At 36.6% G+C, this 23338-nt stretch overlaps 1 non-coding gene across 1 annotated transcript; it reads left to right on the forward strand.

Annotated features, from left to right (window-relative positions):
- Positions 1–1238: 1238 nt before the first annotated feature.
- Positions 1239–1341, forward strand: LOC121103302. The gene has a single exon (XR_005835458.1). It is a non-coding gene; the product is annotated as a U6 spliceosomal RNA (small nuclear RNA).
- Positions 1342–23338: the final 21997 nt, after the last annotated feature.

Consider the following 23338-nt stretch of genomic DNA (forward strand, 5'->3'; position numbering starts at 1 on the left):
CGTGAGATCAAGCCCCTCATCGGGACTCACGCGCAGCACAGAGTCTGCTTAACATTCTCTCTCTCTCTCTGCACCTCCCGCTAGGGCTATCTCTCGCTCAAATAAATCTTTAAAAAAATAAAAATTAAAAATTAAAAAATAAAGTGTCTAGCTTCCAATACATGTGAACTACTCATCACTGTTGCCTAACTCCAGCCCATCTTATAAGACCTAGCTTACTCTGCATCTACTGCATCAACAGTACTCAAGCCTTGTGTACATAGGAAAGGTTTGAAAATCCTGTGTAAAGAGCAGATCCCAGGCTCTTGCCCAGAGAGACTGATTGAGTAGGACTGGATATGTCCTAGGAATCTGCATTCTTAACACACATTCCAGGTGTTATAAAGGTGGCCCGCACCACACAGGACAGCTCTGTTCTATTTATGCCATCTCTCTTTTTTTTTAATTAATGATTTTTTATTATGTTAGTCACCATACAGTACATCCCCGGTTTCCGATGTAAAGCTCGATGATTCATTAGTTGTATTTATGCCATCTCTTAATTACCACTTGTACACAGATCAGCCTTGCTATTCTGAATTCCCAGCAGCTGGAGCTTGGGGTGGACTGCCTTATGCTTCATGTTTAACTTTTATCATCAAGTAAGATTATAAATTACTTAAAGAGAGGGATTTTATGTTCTTCAGCTTACTATCCTCCATAGCAGAGAACAGTGTCTTTCTTACACCAATGTAGGATATAAATTAGTTTTGTGATAGATTGATCATTGAATCTTAAAGCCTCGAGTGCACAAACCCGAATCTCCTAACTGAATTCCATTCAAACAAACAGCAGCAGACTCGACTCTTCAATATGGTCTTAGGGCATTACTTCAGTTGCTCTAAAAACAGTTATTTAATATGCTCCAATTACATGTTGATTTTTTTTTTATGAGAAGGTTGTGAGTTAAATCATGATTTCTATTAGGCTGCAAATGTTTTTCAGAGTAGTTTAAGGTCCCTGAGCAGTATTCTCAAAATAATTTAGGTAAGTTTGAATACCGTGACCCAGAAGTAACAACTTGAACATGACCTAAGATAACTGTGGTTTTCCATAACCTAAATGCCATATTCTGCTGTAGCATGTCTAATAAATGTGAAATCATGGATTCTTAGCAAAGTTAAGAAAAAAGATCTTCACATCCATCCAAACCCATCTGCGTACACTAGTCAGAGGACTACCTTGAGCACAGCTCAGCGGTGCTCGCTTTGGCAGCACATATACTCAAATCGAAATGATACAGAGATTAGCGTGGTCCCTGCACAAGGATGACCATAGAGTTCAGTGGCTGCACAGCAGAATCACCTGAGAAGCCTTAAAGAATACTGATGCCCAGATCACATCCCAGACCAGTGAAATAAAAATCTCTAGTGGTGGGACTGGAAATATCAATAGCTATGAAAGCTTCTCAGGGGACTGTAGCGTGCAACAAGGTTAAGGACCACTAGGCCCACTTGAGGAGAAGCTCTCCAGCTTGGTAAGCATACATATCCAAAGCCCAGCCCTAAAGATATGCAAAAAGTAGAGAGATTTTCAAAAGCCCCCATGGTGATTCTGATTTACAGTGAGCAGTAAAATCCATCAAAGTCCCCCATTTTAGAGATGAGAATTAGGGACAAAGAGATGGTTCCTAATCTCTCCTGAGTGGAAAAGTATGTTTTGGGATACTATTCTCTGATGATTATTAACACTAAATTTGATGTAAATGATCTGTTTTATCCCTTCTTAACAGCAGCCTAGTTTTAGAAAACCAGGGGAAAATTAGTACACTGGAATATTCAAACAGGGGAGAAAGAATTTTCAAGGAATGTAATAGAAGAGTAAACCTGACATTAGAAAAACCCCACAGTTTTATTAAAGTTTCACTGAATAAATATATTTAAAGAAATTAGAACCTGTACCTGGTATATAAAAAGGACTATTTAAGTATTTGTTATATGGAATAATATGGGAGAGACTGCCTCCCCCCACACCCCCATAACATGCACTCGTCTAGGGAAAGTGCAAACAAGGCTGTCGTGCTACATATAGGTAACTCGGACTGTTGTCAGGAGCATGAGTCCAACAGACTACTTCACAGGGACCAAATTCAGCACACTGACTCTTTTTGAAAATAAAATTTTATTGGAACACAGTCACGCCTATTTATTTACATACTGTTTACGGCTGCTTTAGATTTTTTTTCTTTTAATTCCAGTGTAGTTAACATTAAGTATATTAGTATAAGGTGTACAATATAGTGATTTGAGAATTCTATACATTACTCGGGGTTCATCGTGGTAAGTGTGCTCAGTCCCCTTCATCTATCTCACCCATCCTTCTACCACCTCCCCACTGGTAGCCATCTGTTTGTTCTCTACAGTTCAAAGTCTGGTTTTTTTATTTGTCTTTTTCTTTGTTCATTTGTTTCTTAAGTTCCACACAGAAGTGAAATCATCTTTCTCTGACTTGTTTCACTTGACATTATACCTTCTAGATCCACCCATGTTGTTGTAAATGGCCAAATTTCATTCCTCTCTTTTGAGTAATATTACATTTTATGTATATACCATACCTTCTTTATCATTCACCAGTTAATGGACACTTGGGCTGCTTCCATATTTTGGCTATTGTAAATAATGCTGCTACAAACATAGGGGTACATATATTCTTTTGAATTAGTGTTTTTATATGCTTTGTGTAAATACCCAGAATTACTGGATAATATGGTAATTCAATTTTTAGTTTTTGAAGAAACTCCATATGGTCTTCTATAGTGGCTGCACTAGTTGGTATTCCCACCAACAGTGCATGAGGGTTCTATTTTCTCCACATTCTCATTAATACTTGTTGTTTCTCGTGTTTTGGATTTTAGCCATTCTGACAGGTGTGAGGTGATATCTCATTGTGGTTTTGATTTGCATTTCCCTGATGATGAGTGATGTTGAGCATCTTTTCACAGTCTGTTAGCCATCTCAATATCTTCTTAGGAGAAATGCCTGTTCATGTCTTCTGCCCATTTTTAAATTGGATTATTTGTTTTCTGGATATTAAGTTAAGATAATAGATAGATAGATAGATAGATAGATAGATAGATAGATAGATAGATAGATAGGATACTAACCCTTTATAGGACATGTCATTTACAAATATCTTCTCCCATTCTATAGATTGCCTTTTAGTTTTCCTGATTGTTTCCTTTGCTGTGCAGAAGCTTTTTATTATGATGTAGTCCCAATAGTTTATTTTTGCTTTTGTTTCCCTTGCCTCAGGAGACATATCTAGAAAAATGTTATGGCCAATGTCAGAGAAATTACTGCCTGTGCTCAATCCCAGTACCCTGAGATCACAACCTAAACTGAAGTCAGATGCTTAACTGACTGAGCCACCCAGATGCCCCTCTGTACATTGATTTTGTATTCTGTGACCTCACTGATTGTCAGTTCTAGTATTTTTTTGTGGAGTCCTTGAGGTTTTCTATATAGTATTGTGTCATCTGCAAATTTACTTCTTTACGAATTTGAATTTTTTCCTTTTTCTTGTCTGATTGCTATGTCTAGGAATTCTAGTATTATGTTGAATAAAAGTGGCAAAAGTGGACATCCTTGTCTTGTCCCTGACCTCAGGAGAAAACCTCTCAGTTTTTCATACTGATTATAATGTCAGCCGTGGATTTTTATGTATTTATGTTGAGGTATATTCCCTCTAAACTTACTTAAGTGTTTTTTATCATGAACAGATGTTGGACTTTGCCAAATGCTTTTTCTGCACCTATTGAAACAATCATAATGGTTTTATCCTTTCTTTTGTTTTTGTGAGCTTATGGCTGCTTTGACACAGAGGCTTTATGACCTGCAAAGCCTAAAATGTTTACTCATTGTCCAAAATTTGTGGAACGCTGATCTAGATAATTCTTCTATACTACCAAGATAAGAACAAAAGTATTTGTACTGAGCCTCATTTTTTATGCCTTTCCCATAATTATCTACCTCTGAGTTTTGTGCTTTTAAGTCAGATATATCCTAACATAAGAACAAATTAAAATATGCTAACATTAAAGTAAGTTATATTGGCAGAAACCACAGACCCTGACATTTTTTATAAGACTCAAGCAGACATATCGAATGGTTGGGATTCTATGAAATTGCTAAAAATGATCTCTCTTTAAGGTTAAAATAACATGAGACTATCCTTATGTTTCAATGTTAAACGAAAAAGTCCAACTCAACATTTTATAAAGTATGATCACAACTATGTGAAACAAACAAATTACACATTTTTTCACAGGAAATCTCTACAGAAAAACACATCAGAATGTGTTGGCTTTGAGTGACAGAAACATGACTTTTTTGGTCTATTTTTTATGTAGTAAACTCTCTATAATAAGCAGGCATTATTTTTATAATAAAAATAAACTTGATTTTTAAAATATGGAATATGAATTCTGTTTGTTTTTAAGTCTGAGAGCAACAATTTCTAGCACTTATGTGTTAGACATGGCACGTGATATTTAAGTGTCTCACAAACAAAAATGGTGCTACTACTAATGTGTCATATATGTACAACTCTGATGTTTACAAAGGTTTTTTTCCAGATACGTTATCTTACTTGGTTCTAACTACTTCAAAAAAACAAAACAAAAAAAAAAATTTAAAGGACCTCAATTACAAAAGTAGGATACCAATTCAGACTGTGTGAGAATTTTTCTTCTTTTACTTGAAGTCCTGAGAATTCACATTAAGGTATAGAGGGCCCTTGGAATTTCTTGCATCCTATTTGTTCACATTTCTGTAACAATGCAAGTTACATCAAAACGCCCAAATATTTTTGCAATGGCTTCCCAACCAGAGTGCAATCCTTTAAAGGCCCCGCATCAATAAAAATCACATTTAAGGCAAGGTGGCCATATAAAACTCTCTCAGGGCCTGACCATCTTGAAGGGCTTCCTACCATCCAGTGGAGCTTAATGGACCAATCACACTTCAGAGAAGCTGACAAAGATGAGCACACAAGTACACAGATTTCCTGAGTGGTTGGTAGGCAATCTTATATCTTATAAACCAGAATGAGCTCTTTAAAAAAGAGGTTTTTAAGACATAAATTTTATCGTTCACGTCCTCCAAGTTTCCCTTCCAGGTTCCTCTCTCATCTGCCTGCATTATCCCAGCACCAGTTCACTATCACCCTTTCAGCCACAGTAGTTGTCCCATCCACCATTCTCAAGGGCCTTGCTTTCTGCTGTTGCTAACTGAATCTCTGCTAAGACATTAGTTGAAAAGAGCTTCCTGTTTTATCCAAAGAGATTTGCCTTTTGCTGGAGTGTTACTGAAGAACATAAAACCAAAAAATAATCATCTCTTCCTATTATAACCTCAAATTCATCCTTCTCTCTATTCAGCTTTACCTCTTCTCTTTCCTTGCTGTCTCCCCTACTCCACTTTCATAACCAGAACTAGATTATACTTCTTCCGGCATTTTGTTCCTCAATTAAACCCACTCTTGTGATTCTCCCTTTCTTTCTAGAGGCATCTTTCTCCTCCTTCAGCTAGAAAAGCAAACTCATGGTAGCATGTTATTCAAGGCTTCCACAAGCTGAAATCAAATCTGTTTAGCAAAACTCCCCTGCTTCCACCCCCCACTCCCCACCTTGATTTTCATCTCTACCAAGAGCCAAGTGCCATTCATTGAATATACCTGATTCTGCCACGTGATGAGGTCCTGCAAGGGAATTTTCTTCTCTCAAACCTCTCCTCCCTTCTCTGAGAAGTGTTCCAATCTCCCCCAGGCAAAGTGAGCTGACTCTTCCCTTACACTACCACTTAACTCTTCACATAAGTCTATTATGCAACTCACTGTTTTCTACTGTAATTGGAAATTTACATTTCTATGGGTCGCATTTAATATGAGCTACTCAGTGTCAAGATCTCCATCTTATCCATATTGTATTCCATTGCTACCCTCATACCTCTATGCTTGCTCCTAGTAAAGAGCTGGGCACATACAATGGCCAAAATAATACTGAATTACTATGGAAAGAGCAAAAATTCATGAATGATTAATGACAGCACTTCAGCTGTCATAAGAGGCAACATAGCAGGGAATTTTTGGTTAGGCCACTGGACCTTCTGGGAAATTGCATCAACCAGTTGCCTTGCTATGTAATCATAATGGCTACAAGAGAAGTCAACTGCACAATAGTCTCTCTCCTTTTTAAATTAAAATCAAACAAGCTTGCACTTTGAATAACCAACTATAAAATTTAAGTTAAGTGCTGTAATTAAACAAACATTACAACCAAATTAATTTGGATTACGCAGAATACTTATTGGAATGTAGTTAATCAGGCATTAATATTGCTGGCAGGTCCAGTAGAGGAAAATAGGGCTCAGGAATATAAAAGATTACCATTTATCATATTTCAGGTTTGTCCTCACCCAATCTATGAGAGGGAGTTAAAAATACAGGAAATTTTACATGAAATTAAAAAGTGAAAAACCATTTTCCAAGCAAGCAAGAGTTACATTATGGTTAAGGTTATGATCTGACCAAGATAGAAAACCATCTGACCATTTCTGACATTGTATCTCCACAGCAACTGTAAATGTAATTAAATCTTATTTACCTATGCTTATAAATTATGATGAGCATAAAGAAATTATATATATATGTATGCATATATGTCTGTATGTATGTGTGTGTGTGTGTGTGTGTGTGTGTATATATATATATTTTTTATTTTTTTTTATTCCTGGCCTTGTAAAATTTACCAAGTCCCTACATATAGTAGGGGGACAGGACATGGGTTCTCCAACAATTCCAAAAACTAATTAGTAATGAAAACAAGTTTTCAGACTTAGGAGGCTAATACCCTGGTCTGTGTCGAAATATTTAATATTCCTGTGTATTGCAGATTTTTTTTCCAATTCAGTCTAAGAAACAACAGACACATGCATCATTAGGTTGTACAAGGAGATGATAAACAACATTGTTATGGTTCTGTGGTTGCTAGGTTGCTACAGGCTCTAAAGTGGTAACTCTCATTATTTGACATAGACAAGTTGCTAAATGAGTCAAGGCAATTGTTGATGCCTGAAGTGGTCGAAGCGACCTACAGCATATTCCCCATCCCAAGAACTCTGTCTATTCCTCTCCCGGAGTACAGTCTGTCTCACTGTGCTCACTACCTGCAGATTCTCCTTATTCTAGCACATCCAGGCTTTCTTTCAGTACCATTTTCATCATACCATTCCTCTGTCAAGCAAAGGCACAAAATGGTTCCCAACTGTGTAAAAATAAAAGTCAAACTCCAAAATATGCCTTTCAAGCAATAATGCAGTCTATTCACAATCATCTTTCCAATATTATAGTCATGAACGATACGATATCCTGGACAAACTTATCTCCGATCATAGCACGTGTATTCACACTTCCCCCCTTTTTCTGCCTTCATAGTTCCCATTTCTCTTACCATTCATTTTTCCCCTCATGTCTTTCCCATGAGCTTTTATTTTTTGGACTCTTCCTCCCCTTTGCGATTATCCCATCCTCCTAACTGGATATCAGGCATTCTCCAAAAGGCTTATAATACAGATGTTTGTGTTTTTATATTTTGACTTCTGAACTACGGTATAATTATTTTTAGGAAAGAAACTTTGTTGTACACACCTTTCAGAAAACCTAGGCAATCTAGGGTGCCTGGGTGGCTCAGTAGGTTAAGCATTTGCCTTCGACTCAGGTCATGATCTTGGGGTCCTGGGATCGAGCCCTGTGTCAGGCTTACTGCTCAGCGAGGAGATTGCCTCTCCTCCTCCCTCTGCCTCTCCCCTGCTTGTACTTTTTATCTTTCTCTCTCTCTCTCAAATAAAATCTTTAAAAGAGAAAAAAGAAAACCCACGCAATCTATCAGTGCATTTTACATAGTAGATCCTTGGCAGCTCCTTATTTTAGCATGTAAGTTAGGTGAAACTTAAAGGACATCTTTCCTCAAAAGACATCTTCTCACCTGCCCTGTTATGTCAGGCATTCCAGCCTTTAGTGGAAGCACTTCAACATTCTACTGATGGCAGATTTACTTCTTAAGTTCTTTCTTGTTTATACTAAGACAAATTCTGCTTTCCAGCACCTTTCAACTGAGGGACTTAGTTTTGTTTTTTGAAGTGACATAAACTAAGTCCAATTCATTCTGACAGTACTACAGTTACTTGAAGTTACCATGTCTCCCTGAAAATTTTTTCTTTCTTGTCAAATATTCTAATTCTATTATTCTTCATGTAACACGGTTTCTAAATACCCCAGTCATTCTTTTGGCTTCTTAGCTATTTATCATTTTTTTTCTCCTTATTGTGGCCAGTCCAATCAAAGCACAGTACTCTAAATGTCATCCCATCAACACATGTTTCAGTGGAACAGCTAATTTGCTTCACCTTGACATTTTATCACAAGTAATCAAGTCTGTTATTTAACATCACATCATAACCTTGGCTCAAATTAAAGAAATATCTATAAATATTTTCCACATTAACAACTTTTTATTTCTGTGTTTGCATCTTGAACTTGCATGGAGACTTGTTGCTGTTGGTCTCCTAATCTTTTTCTAGTCAACTCTCAAAGGGGAAGAAGATGTTGTATTGGAATTATTTTTCCCCATTCGAGAAATGTTAAAAATGTGGATATGAAAGTAGGGATTTTCTTCTAATGAATTCTAACCTGTCCTTATATTTCAAAGACGACCACTTAGAAAGGAAATGAAATGTATTCTGTGTATCTCCAGATGAAAAAAAAAAAAAAAAAAAGTATTGGTTTGGATTTAAATGAAAAAAAAAAAAAAAAAGTTTGGGGCACCTGGGTGGTTCAGTCAGTTAACTCTCTGCCTTCAGCTCAGGTCATGATCCCAGAGTCCTGGGATAGAGTCCTACATCGGGTTCCCTGCTCAGCTGGGAGTCTGCTTCTCCCTCTGCCCCTTCCCCTACTCGTCCTCTCATGCACACTCTCTCAAATTCTTTTTTAAAAAAGTTTACTCTAAATGACTTATGAAAATTAAAATCATCCAGCAAAATGTGCTGTGCACCCACACCTCCCCCCTCTCCATCCCAACCAAGAGACTATCTTGTCACTGATTATGTTCTAACAGAAGTTGATAGGCATCTCATTACTTAAATTCTCAAACTGGAGTGAAAATCTGTCTGGTGGAGAGGGGTATCAGAGGAGACCTATGTTGAGTTCTCAGAGCTCAGAAGCATGGACTGCAAGAAAGTTTGAAGGTAACTTGAAAGGATGTTCTCTACCAGCCCAAAAGCTACTGTGTAAACAGTGTTTGATAAGCATTACAAATGCCCCTCAGTAATCCATTGACCTTGCTGTATTTTGGTTTTCTTGGCTCTAATATAAGAAACACCCACGTGAACTGTTACTGCGCCCCCTTTTGAATACAAGACTCTAGAGTCTGTCACTTCTGTCTTTCCTTTTCTAAGTACATTTAAGCCATCTATTAAATAGTTTCTTCTGAATGTTGATGGAGTCTCATTTTGAATAAAGATTTTGAACAAATAAACAGCCTTGTTTTCCTCCAATGGGAAACTGGAGATTTTGTCTTTTTATTGTATTGGTGATTAAAGAATTAAGTAATTTGATCATCAGTTTCTATGACAAAGCAAAGTTGATTCTTGAAGAAATGAATGCTTGGAAAAACCATGAACACCTGCCTCAGTATGTTCTCCCTTAGCTATTCTGACATTATCTTTCTGGACCAAATTGGCTCTAGGTCCCACTCAAGCTAAGCCTGAACAGAAGCATCTTAGGGTGTGTGTGTGTGTGTGTGTGTGTGTGTGTGTGTCAATCACAACATCTAATCATCAGAAACCATAATCTCACACCCCCCACCCCCTTCTCAGTTCAGATTTTGCATTTGTCAAGTGACTGACTAAGTGTTAACAACTAGCAGATGGACTAGAAGGGCAGATGGGGCTCTCAGGAAAGCAGCTAAGAAGTGATTAAAATCACCAAGGATGGCACTCATTATTCCCCCTTTCAAAGGATGCTCTATTTTTCATACTGTTAACTCTCATTAAAACAGCAAAACAGACAACAGAAGTGAGGCAATCCCTGTTTTCTTTTTTTAAGATGACAAGGTACTTCGGAAATATTTCAGATAGAATTCATATGCTTCTATATTGATATCATGGCCTTCGCTAAGACTTTGGGAGGCTCCTTAAAATAGTTTCTTTTTTTGAAAAATTTTAGATCTGTCAACTCACTTCTACATATACTGGGTGTCTACACCATTATTTGGTATGTGTGCATGAGTCAGGCCCTATGCTAAGTGCTACAGTGAATAGCAGTACAACTTCCCCAAACACATGCATTACCCCCCTTGGAGTGGTAACAGACACATCTACATCAATATACCACTCCGAACATTCAGTTTGGCAAACCGTACACTTATCACAGCACTGCTCTTTCCTACATTTCTGGGTCACCTCCTTATGAAATGCTTTCAGAATCAGATTAGTAGCTCCAAAAGAAAATCTGCCTCATTATTTTGTAGGTAAATCTTATTTTTGATCCAAAATAGTTTTGCTCAGCTTGATTATCAAACCTGTTGATAAAAGACATTTGACTGGTAACAGGACCTATATTTCTATTATTGAAGATATTTAAAAGAATATATGGTAAGAAATAAAGAACATATAAAGGGGGTGCTTTGGCAAAACATTAAGCACCTGTGGTAGGAACCATAATACCCTCCCAAAGAGATCCACGTTATAATTTTTAGGACCTGTGACTATGCTACCTCATACAAAAAAGGGGACTTTGCCAATGCAATCAAGGATCATGAGATGAGCTGATCATCCTGGATTATGTCAGTGGGCTCAGTATAATGATGAGGGTCGTTAAAATAAGGAGGTAGAATCAGAAGAGTAGATGTGATGATAAAATAAGTCAGATTTGAAAATGTTATACTGCTAGTCTTGAACATGGAGGAAGAGGCCACTACCAATGAGTTCAGGTAGCCTCTAGATGCTTGAAGATGAAATCATTCCCCCCTTCAAAAAGAACACAACCCTGCTGGTACCTTGATTTTAGGACTTCTGACCTCCAGAAATATAAAGTAATATGTCCATGTTGTTACAAGCCACTACACTTGTGACTATAGGTTACAGCAGTAATAGGAAATAGCACTAAAAATACTAAATGCTAATATCAGCATTCAAATACGTTTTATCAGCTATGAAACTGGTATAACAGTGGTGTTATGACCTACATGCCAATTTAAATTGAAGAGTAAAAGTTTGCTGGTATGCTGTGTTGATGATTCCAGCAGCCATACCCTGATTTAATGGGACGGAGTATACTTCTTGATTAGAAATGTCTTCAGTAAAAGTAGGGCTGGGAATGGTGGTGTTTATCCGCCACACATTGGACATCTCCGCTTATGGAGAAGTGGCAAGCTTGATCATTTTCTCACAGGATCATGAACTATTAAAGCTGTAAGTTAAAGCTTCTTATATAGCTGAAAGAGGGATTTAAATTCCAGTTCAGTAAAAAAGTTACCAAAGTCACTTACAACATCACTGGTGAAATTACATCTAAAATTAAGGGTCTTTTACTTTTATCTGAAATTCTTCCCACTACATCTTTTTTTTTTTTTTTTTTAAGATTTTTTATTTATTTATTCGACAGAGATAGAGACAGCCAGAGAGAGAGGGAACACAAGCAGGGGGAGTGGGAGAGGAAGAAGCAAGCTCATAGCGGAGGAGCCTGATGTGGGGCTCGATCCCACAACGCTGGGATCACGCCCTGAGCCAAAGGCAGACGCTTAACCGCTGTGCCACGCAGGCACCCCCTTCCCACTACATCTTAATGAGTTTTAGTATCTTAATGGTTCAGGTAGAAATAACACGACAATAACTGTTCCCTCTTCTCTTGAAGACACCTATCCCTCCTAACCCGAGGCTTCAGTGTGCCCATGCCACCCTATTTAGGCTCTATCCACATTCAGTCTTGCTGCATAATACCCAATGTATGAACACCTTCACATTTCTCTACTTCCATCCCATAACCACCTTACCTAATATCCTCATCAAGTCTCAACTACCTAAAAAACAAAGAGACCCAATTTACTAATTTTTTAAAGATTTTTAATTTAAATTCAACTTAGTTAATATGTAGTATATTATTAGTTTCAGGTGTAGGACTTAGTGATTCATTCGTTTCGTATAACACCCAGTGCTCATTACATCAAGCGCCCTCCTTAATGCTCACCATTCAATTACCTCATCCCTTCACCTCCCCTCCAGCAACCCTCAGTTTGTTTCCTATAGTTAGGACTCACTTATGGTTTGCTAATGCATACATACAGCTGGCTTACTGTGTTTCTGACAATATTTTTGAGAATCGTTAGCAATTTTTAAATACACAGCAGAAAGGTTTAAATCAAACACTTGCATCTTTCATTGCATGCAATAAGAGGTCAGCAGAAGTGATAACACTGGTAACAAATGATAAATATCTGTTAGAAGCCTAACAGGTGATCTGCTAGGCAGTGATAATACTACTTTGAACAAGACAGACAATTCATACCCTTGAAGAACTTAGATTTTTCAAAGATCCTCACATCACAGCAGTTGATTTGCACATAGATTATTTCTGATCTCTCTGCTAGTTTCTTGCACTGGGGAATAGAGAAGCTCAGACACAGCTTGTGGAAACATAGCAGCTCTTCAAGCTCTTGAGCCCAATACCCTTTCTGAATGCTCCAATCCTTTCAGAGAAAAGAGAACCGCTGATTTCTTGGAAGAATGCAATTATTTCCCAGCAAGGTAGGATGGTAAATCAATAAGCATTCATAATCTGAAAACTGACTGCCTGAGTTTGAATGTGAGTTTCTCCCTTTCCATGTGAAAACAAATTACTCCAACCTCTCTGAGCCTCAGTCCTCTCATGTATAAGCTGAGATGAATTATATTTGCTGTCTCATGAGGTAAGGATTAAAGGAAATAATCCATATAAAGAATATTAAGTAGTATAGTCACTAATACTCAGTAGGTGCTAATAACTGGGAACAATTAGAATTACGATTGGTATTGTCATTAATATTAGAACTATTTTCTTTCTCTACTTCTTCATGACTGTGATAGGATACCTCCAAAATAATGCCCTGAGGAATATTAAAATACATTGTCTTCATCTTGGTAAATATGGCAGTTACTTTTTGGTTGCAATTCCCCTTGACTTCTTTCCTTGTTGGAAATGCCCTTAACCTACTAATATACTGGCAGGCAGTCTCCAAGCTTGGCAGTCAGGTAAGGGCATGTAATCCAGTAAGATCAGAGAAGGAAGGGACAGAAAACTTAGTTGAAGAAATAGTAGCTGAAAATTTCCCTGATCTAGGGAAAGAAACAGACATCCTGTTATCCAGTTTAAAGCACAGAGAGTTATAAATAAGATGAACCCAAAAAGGTCCACACCATGACACATAATTAAAATGTCAAAGGTTAAGACAGAGAATTTTAAAGGCAAGAGAGAAGTAAAAACTTGCATATAACAAAAACCCTATAAGGCTACCAATGGATTTTTCAGCAGAAACTTTACTGTCCAGAAGGCAGTGGCATGATATATTCAAAGTGCTGAAAGAAGAAGAAGAAGAAAAAAAAAAAAAAAAAAAAAAAAAACAACACTGAGAATATGCTACCTGGCAAGGTTCTCATTAAAAATTGAAGGACAGAAAAAGTTTCCAAGACAAACTAGTTAAAGGAGTTCATTATCACTAAATCAGCTTCATAAGAAATGTTAAAAGGACTACTTTAAGTGGAAAAGAAGAGGCCATAATTAAACATAAGAAAATTCCAAATTAAAATAAAATATGATAGGGGCGCCTGGGTGGCACAGCGGTTAAGCGTCTGCCTTCGGCTCAGGGCATGATCCCGGTGTTATGGGATCGAGCCCCACATCAGGCTTCTCTGCTATGGGCCTGCTTCTTCCTCTCCCACTCCCCCTGCTTGTGTTCCCTCTCTCGCTGGCTGTCTCTATCTCTGTCAAATAAATAAATAAAATCTTTAAAAAAATAAATAAAATAAAATAAAATATGATAGCATATGCATAAAATGTGGAGGACAGAGTAAAAAAACAATTATTTTAGAATGTGTTTGAACTCCAATGACAACCAACTTGATATAGAATGCTATATACTTAGGATGTTAGGTATGAACCTCATGATAACCACAAGCCCAAAACCTACAACAGATATACACACACACACACAAAAAGAGAGAGCGAGCATGAAAGCCAAACACTAGAGAAACTCATCAAGTACAACAAGAGCAAGAGAAGAAGGAACTGAGAAGAACTACAAAAATAAAATAACCAGAAAACACTTAACAAAATGACAATAAGTAAATACCTTAATAATTACTTTGAAGGTAATGGACTAAATGCCAAAAGACATAAGGTGGCAGAAAGGATTAAAAAAACAAGACCATCTATATACTGCCTACAAGAGACTCACCTCATGTAAAGGCACTTACAAACTAAAAGTGGAAGGATGGAAAAACATTTACAATGCAAATGAAAGTGGGGAAAAAAAAAAAAAGGCAGGGTAGCAATACATTTATCAGATACTTAAAACAGGCTTTAAAACAAAGACTATAACAAGAGACAAAGACAGTACATAAATCTAACAAAAGCATATAAAAATTGTAAATATCTATGCACCCAACACTGAAGCATCTAAATACATAAAGCAAATATTAACAGACATAAAGGGCAAAATTGGTGGTAGTACAATAATAGTAGAGGCCTTTTAACACTTCATTTACACCAATGAATTAGTCATCCCCGCAGATAATCAATAAGGAAACAATGTGTCTGAATGACCCATTAGACCAGATGGACATAACATATATACTAAACATTCTATCCAAAAACAACAGAGTACACATTCTTTTCAAGTGCACATGGAACATTCTCCAGAACAGATCACATATTAGGCCAGAAAAGAAGTTTTAATAAATTTAAGACTGAAATCATAACATGCATCTTTTCTGACCATGATGGTATGAAAGTCGAAATCAATCCCAAGAAAAAAACCCCAAGAAAGACACACACATGTGGAGGTTAAAGGACATGCTACTAAATAATCAGTGGGTCAAGGAAAAAAATCAAAGATCAAAAAAAAAAAAAAAAAAACCCACAAAACACACACACACACACACACACACACAAATATAGAGACAACGAAAATAAAAATACAATGGTCCAAAGTGTTTGGGACAGAACAAAAGTAGTTCTAATAGGAAATTTATAGTGAAACAGGCCTACCTCAAGAAACTACAAAAGCTCAAAAAATCTAACCTTACACCTAAAGGAACTAAAAAAAGAAAAAAAACCCAAAGTGAGTAGAAAGAGAGCAGAAATAAAGGACAAACTATAAAAACCATAGGAAAAAAAAAATCAGTAAAACAAAGAACTGGTTCTTTGAAAAGATAAACAAAACTGAGAAATGTTTAGCCAGACTCATTAAGAAATAAAAGAGAAAGAACCCAAATAAATAAAATCAGAAATGAAAGAGAAGTAACAACTGACATCACAGAAATAAAAAGGATTGTTAAGAGAATACTATGAAAAATTATATACCAACTAATTGGACAACCTAGAAGACACAGATAAATTCCTAGAAACATAAAATCTACCAAAACTGAATCAGGAAAAAATAGGATATCTAAACAGAGCAACTACTAGTACCAAAACTGCATCAATAATGAAGGAAGGAAGGAAGGAAGGAAGGAAGGAAGGAAGGAAGGAAGGAAGGAAGGAAAAAAAAAGAAACAAAGAAAAGAAAGAAAAAAAGAAAAGAAAAAGAAAGAAAGAAAAGAAAGAAAATAAATAAATCAATCCAGGACCAGAAAGATTCACAGGTGAATTCCACCCAACATTTAAGGACGGTTATTACCTATTCTACCAGGCCAACATTATCCAGGTACCAAAGCCAAAGACACCACAAAAACAAAACAAAAGACTACTACCCTTGGATAAATATAGATGCAAAAACTCTCAACAAAATATTAGCAAATCACATTCAATATACTAAAAGGATCATTCACCACAAACAAGTGAGATTTATTCCAGGGATGGAAGGATGGGTTCAATATTCACAAATCAATCAACATCATATACCATGTCAACAAAATGAAGGACAAAAATCATATGATCATCTCAATAGATGAGAAAAAGCATTGACAAATTCAACATCTGTTCATGATTAAAGATCTCAACAAAGTGAGTTTAGAGACAACAAATAAGCATAATAAAGGCCATATATGGAAAAACCCGCAGTTAACATCATACTCAATTATAAAAAATTGAGAGCTTTCCCTCTCAGATCAGCAATAAAAGGAGAATGTTCACTCTCACCACTTTTATTCAACATAGGACTGGCAATCCCGGCTATAGCAATCAAACAAGAAAAATAAATAAGCAGCATCCATATTGGTAAGAAAGAATTAAACTGTTACTATTTGCAGATAACGTGATACTATACATGGAAAGTTCTATAGACACCACCAAAAACTACTGTACCTAATAAATGAATTCATTAAAGTTGTTAAAATACCCAGAAATCAGTAGCATTTATATACACTAATAACAAAGTAGCAGAAAGAGAAGACAATTCCATTGACAATTGCACCTAAAATACCAAGAAATAAACTTTACCAAGGAGGTGAAAGACCTGCACTCTGAAAACTACAAAACAATGATGAAAGAAATTAAAGATGACACAAAACAAATGGAAAGATATCCCATGCTCATGGATTGGAAGAATATTGTTAAAATGTCCATATTACCCAAAGCAACCTACAGAGTCAAGGCAATCCCTATTAAAATACTAACAGTATTATTCACAGAACTAGAACAAATACTAAAATTCGTATGGAATCATAAAAGACCCCAAATAGTCAAACCAAACTTAAGAACAAAGCTAGAGGTATCACAATTACAGATTTCAAGATATACTAAAACACTGTGGTAATCAAAACAGTAGGATAATGGCACCAAATAGAAACGCAGATCAGTAGAATATAGAGCCAAGAAAGAAATTCCCACTTATATCCATGCTATGACAAAGGAGGCAGGAATATAGAAAAAATATCTTTAATATAAATGGTGCTCATAAAACTGGACAGCTACATGTAAAAAAGGAACAGGATCACTTTATAACACCATACACAAAAATATAAACTCAAAATGGATTCAAGGCCTAACTGTGAGACCTGAAACCATCAAAATCTCAGAAAAGAACATAGGCAGTAATTTCCTTGAGACTGGCCACACCAACACTTTTCTAGACATTTATCCTGAGGCAAGGGAAACAGCAAAAAATAAACTATTGGGACTACCTCAGAAAAAATCTTTTGCACAGTGAAGGAAACCATCAGCAAAACAAAATGGCAACCTACTGAATGGTAGAAGACCTCTGCAAATGATATATCTGATAAGGGGTTAATAACCAAAATTTATAACTTTTACAGCTGAATACCAAAACAAGAACAAAAACACAATAATCCAATTAAAAAAATGGTCAGAACCTGAATAGGTATTTTTCCCAAGATGATATACATATAGTCACCAGACACATGAAAAGATGCTCAACGTCACTCATCATCAGGGAAATGCAAGTAAAAATCACAATGAGATGAGATACCACCTTACACCTGTCAGGACAGCTAAAATCAAAAAGTTAAGAAATAACAAGTGTTGACAAGGATGTGGAGAAAAAGGAACCTTTGTGCCATGTTAGTAGGAATATAAATTGGTACAGCCACTGTGTAAAACAATATGAAAGCTTCTCAAAAAGTTAAAAACAGAATTATCATATGATCCCATAATTCCAAATCTGGGAATTTCATTTACCCAAAGAAAATGAAAACACTAATTTCTTAAGATATACACACCCCTATGTTTATTGCAGCAGTATTTGCAATAGCCAAGACACAGAAGCAATGCAAGTGTCTATCCATAGTTGGATAAAGGAGATGTAATGCATACATACATACACACACACACACACACACACACAGAGGATATTACACAGCCATAAAAAAGAATGAGACTGTGCCTTTTGCAACAACTTGGGTAGACCTAGAGAGTATTATTCTAAATGAAATAAGTCAGACTGAGAAAGACAAATATCATATGACTTCACTCTTACGTGGAACCAAAAAAAAAAAAAAAAAATCAACAACAAGCAGAATCAGACCTACAAATACAGAGAACAAACTGATGGTTGCTAAAGGGAAGGGATAGGTAATGGGTAGCATGGGTAAAGGGCAGTGAGAGATACAGGCTTCTAGTTATAGAATAAGTTAGCATAGGAATATAATATTATTGTAATGGTGTTATATGGTGACAGATGGTAGCTATACTTGTAATGAGCATAGTGTAACATATAGAGAAGTTGAATCACTGTGTTGTACACTTGAAACTAATCTAGCATTGTGTGTGAACTATACTCAAGAAAAATAATAAAGATCTAAGAGAATTCTGTTGAAGATATCTTGGAAATATATTCCTCCCTGATAAATACAAAGTAAAATGAATCTTCTCTAACTCCCCTTTCCACCTGTATTGAAAATTATTGTAGGAAGAGATGATGCTCGGATCAACCATTCTCCAACCATGAACCATGAAGGGAAAGTCAACGGAACTTGGAAAGAAAGAAAAGAAAAGAAAGAAAAGAAACGAAACAGGAAAGAGAGATCTGATGGGGTTTAGCTGCTGAATCAGCCAGTCAGGAAGCCACGACTTCAAGACACCTTTGTTGTGAGAGACCTTGTCAGTCAAACTCTACTCTTTCAATTCCTCTTAGATACTAATATCTTTGACAAACCTCACTCTAAATTATTAGCATTGAGCTAAATTCATGAAGAAAAAACTTAATCGCCTGGGTCTTAATGCCCTATTTTCCCTGCTCGTGAAAAGCCTAAACATGTATGTTCTTGCTACTATTATCACACAGTCTCCTCTTTCTGCTGTTTGAAGCCCCCACAATTACAGATTTTTTAAATAGGTTTTAAACTTGTGTGACAGCTCTAATGGATTTGTAGGGAATGCCTCAATCATCTTGGGTGAGAAAGACCCCTGAGGCAGTCTATAGTCTGAGTGAGAGAGAGGACTAGTTAAGCTGGGAGAAGGGAATGGATTTAATTTTGCCACTGTTTTGCCTTTCCTGACCCAGGATAAAAGTCTAAGCTCCTGAAGCCATAGCCATTCATGAAAATCCCCATCTATGAAGTGTGACCAATACTACAAATGACTCACTGAGAAATCAACAAGACAATTCACCCGAAAACAGGTATTTGGTCTTTGTAGTCTAATGTTCTATGCAAAAGGTATGTGATTCTAGCATCGTGCTTCTTCCAAATCTCCAATCTCAAGATCTGTCATGCTTTAGACCCAAAATAACTCTGAATAAGAATATGGTGAAAGAACTAAAATGGGATGCACAAGTTCACCCTATTTCTAGTAGCAAAGCAGTGTAAGTCATATCTATAGTAAACCAAAAGACAAAAGCTATTTCTGAATAAAAGGTCCTTGTTCATTGGGTACACGTCAAAATGCCGATCTGTCTTGTTCTATTATTAATGTTCTATCTCCCATCTATTTATAACTCACTCATGCTCCAAGATCTAAAGAATCTCACGTCTTGCAAAAATATTTCCACATCTGTATGCTTTTAACTTCTGTGCTATTGATGGACATTTTAGCCTATGACATTTAATTGTTTTCTATGGAAATATTTAAAATTACAGATTCAATTTCTTTAATAGTGATATGAATGCTCATATTTTTATTTCTCCTCACATCAGTTTTGTTAAGTTGTCCTTTAAATTTTTTTCATTTTATTAAAATGTTTAAATTACTGACTTAAATTCATAAAAACCTTTTATTATATTTTTTAATAAAAACTGTTTCTACACACACATTTGCTCTTTCTGTCCCACCTTTTTTTCTTCTTCAGTGTCACCCGGGGTTTATCAAATTTATTGGTCTTTCCAAAGAACCATATTTGGCCCTACTGACCCTCACTATTTCATAGTTTGTTCTCGTTCATCGATTAGGTTATCTTAATTATTTGTTTACTTCTACTTCGTTTGCCTTTGCTTTGCTTTGCTCAACCTTCAGCCACTGTCAGGGGAAAAGCTGTGCCATATAGAAGGTTCCGCATTTTGGCTTGATAATTCTTTACTGTCTGGCTAGCTCTTCAATACCTTCAAGTAGATGTTTTCGAATTTTCAAAGTCTTTAGCTGTTCTACTTGTCCTCTTAAACAGCACTGGTAGAAGTTATCTAATCCACTACTGCCAAAAGTGAAGCTCATTTATTTTAATTTGGGGGGGGGGGATATGTCATCTCTTTTTTTTTTTTTTTTCCTGAAAACTTTCCCAGAAGCTCTTGGATAGAATTAAATGATCCAATTACAACTTTATTAACAAAATAAAACTTCCTAGAGGCAATGTAGAGTAGGGGCAGGGGACAAGGGCCTTAAACAGGCTGTTAACTTCTTCATTGGCTTGCATCTGTGCCTATGCTCATTCACCACTGGAGCCCAGGAGCGCATCCAAAGTACATCAATAAACAAGCGCTAAGTATGATGGCAGATAAATACGTGGGGTGGATTAACATTTCTAAGTGTTCCCCATGCCTTCCATATCCCTCCTTTGGTCTTTCTGGAAGTCATCTTTCATACACCAAACCAAACTCTCAGACATGAATCACCTACTATCAACTATAAACAAGAGCCAGAAATATCTGTACTTTAAAAAGCTTCTGGGCTTCCTGTGAGAGGAAAAGCTTCACATGCGTATTTGCTAGATAAAAAGGACACCAAGACTGAAGTGAGGACAGAGGCTAGCAGAGGACTGAGAAATCTCTTAGCTTGGGCTGCTACAACAACATACCATAGACTGCATGGATTAAACAACAGACGCAGGTTTCTCCCAATCTGAAGGCCTGGAATGCCAAGATCAAAGTGCCAGTCAATTGAGTTCCTGGTGAGGACTTTTTTCCTGGACGTAGATGACCGACGCCTTCCTTCTGTGTCTTCACATGTTGGAAAGGGGCAGAGAGCTGCTGGCGCCTATTCTTCTAAGGGAACTAAACCCTCATGGGAATTCCACCCTCATGACTGCATCTAAACCGAATTACTTCCCAAAGAAGCCATCCCCCCTCCAAATACTACCACACTGGGCTCAGTGCTTCAAAATGTGAATTTTGAGGGGACACAAATATTTAGTCCATCACAGAAATGGAGATATGCTGGACCAAGAGCCACTAGAGTGAGGAAGTTTCACAGAAGCTGGGTCAGCATGAGTCCTCTCTCGCATTAGCTTGTGGTCAGACTGCCTGGTTGCCATGGATTAGCATGTTGTTTGTGCCACTTGAAATACTCTTATCTGCACTGCATGATTCTGCCTTACCCTGGTGCAATGCGTGTGCTGTGAACACTGAACACCTCCCATTCTTTAGTATGGGCATTTTTAAGACCCAGCCCCTCCCCACAAAAGAGAATAGAGGTCTTCATCCTTTGAGGGGTATTCAGACATTAAGGTAAAACCTTAGCCCTGACCAAATTGTGCCACCAAAACTAATTTGTAGAAATTTGTAGTGGTAGCAGCCAAACATACAACTGCCATTTCATACGTATAAAATGCATACTTGAATATTTAGATATACATATTCACATATTCATAATTCATGGTTTTTGCCCTTGTAGAATTTATCGTACAGCTAAGGAGGGTATTTTCTCTTTCTCTCTCTCTCTCTCTCTCTCTCACACACACACACACACCCACACACTGGCAGAAAAAAGTCATTGGGTAAACTGTCCATCAACAGCACAGAAGTTCAAAGCAGACAGGAGTGGGCTGGAGTTTTAAAGAATTGTTTTTGCAAGACATGATATTCTCTAAGTCTTGGAGTATGTGTAGGTTACAGACAGAGGATAGATTAATAGCTCAAAATAAGAATGGCATCCTGACACATACCACATAAACGATGACCTTTTTTTAGAAATAGCTTATGTCTTTTGGTGTAGTATAGATAGGATTTTGGCTGCTTCACTCTCAGAAATAGAGTGAACTTGTGCATCTTAGTTTGGATCTTTCTTTACCAGCAAGATACATTTTATCAACAAATGCTCCCTAACATTTAATGAAAGAAAAATGCCAATTATATATAAAATTTTCAAGAGAACAGAAGAAGAAGTTTTCCAATCATTTAAGAAAGTCAGCATAACCTCCACAGGAAATTTTGATAAGTAAATCAAGAATACCAGCCAATCTCATACAGTAATATAAATGCAAAACTCCTAAACTAAATATTAGCAAAATGAATTCTGCAATATAATAATAACCAAAACAAACAAGGTGGGTTTATTCCAGGAATGTGAGGTTAGTTAAGCATTTAAAAATTAATCAGTCTAAGTCACCACATTAACAAAATAAATGAGAAAAATCATACCATCATCTCATTAGATGCAGAAAAATGTTTGATATAATTAAACACCCATTTTTTATTTTAAAAACAAATTAATGAATAGAATTTTCTCAATTTGATAAAGGGTTTTTATAATAACTCTATAGCAAACATCCTAGTGAATGATAAAACAGTGAAAGCCTTCTCTTTGAGATCAAGAACCATGCAAGGACCACTATCACTTCTTTTTAATATGGCTAGAACTTAGCAAACTAAGGCAGGAGAATGAAAAAAATTCTACAAAGATCAGAAAATGTAGTCAGTACTACTGACGCTTCGTTGAGACCACTTCACTTTTACCACTTTGATACACACTAGCCAACTATGAGGCACCTTCATTCCTTTGCTGAGGACTTTCTTACACTGTTGGAATCACTTCACCTGCCCTCATGGCAGGGTAGAAGTGATCTGCCCCGGGAATTAACTCATTCTTTGGAGGATCCCTCAACCAGAGATGCACAAGACTTAAAAAAGTACTTTACTTTGCTTACCCCTTGGATGTGATAACTCTTAGGCAAGTTTTCTAAATGATTCATGCATTCCCCAGTGTAATTAAGCCTTCAAGGTGACTTGCTTGATACGGAATTCTTTATCAAATGTCTTCTTTCACTTTTTTACTCCCATAACCACTGCTTCCTGGGATCAACTCTCAAAACACTTAAAATGAATCCTTATCTCAGTGTCTGCTTATAGGGAGATCTAAACTTTGATATGTAAGGTAAATAAATCTGTCATTACTTTAGTTGATGACTGTGGATATAAAAATCCAAAAGATATACAGATAAATTATTGTT

Source organism: Ursus maritimus, unplaced genomic scaffold, assembly GCF_017311325.1.
Source record: "Ursus maritimus isolate PB19 unplaced genomic scaffold, ASM1731132v1 scaffold_18, whole genome shotgun sequence".
Classification (NCBI taxonomy): Eukaryota; Metazoa; Chordata; class Mammalia; order Carnivora; family Ursidae; genus Ursus; species Ursus maritimus.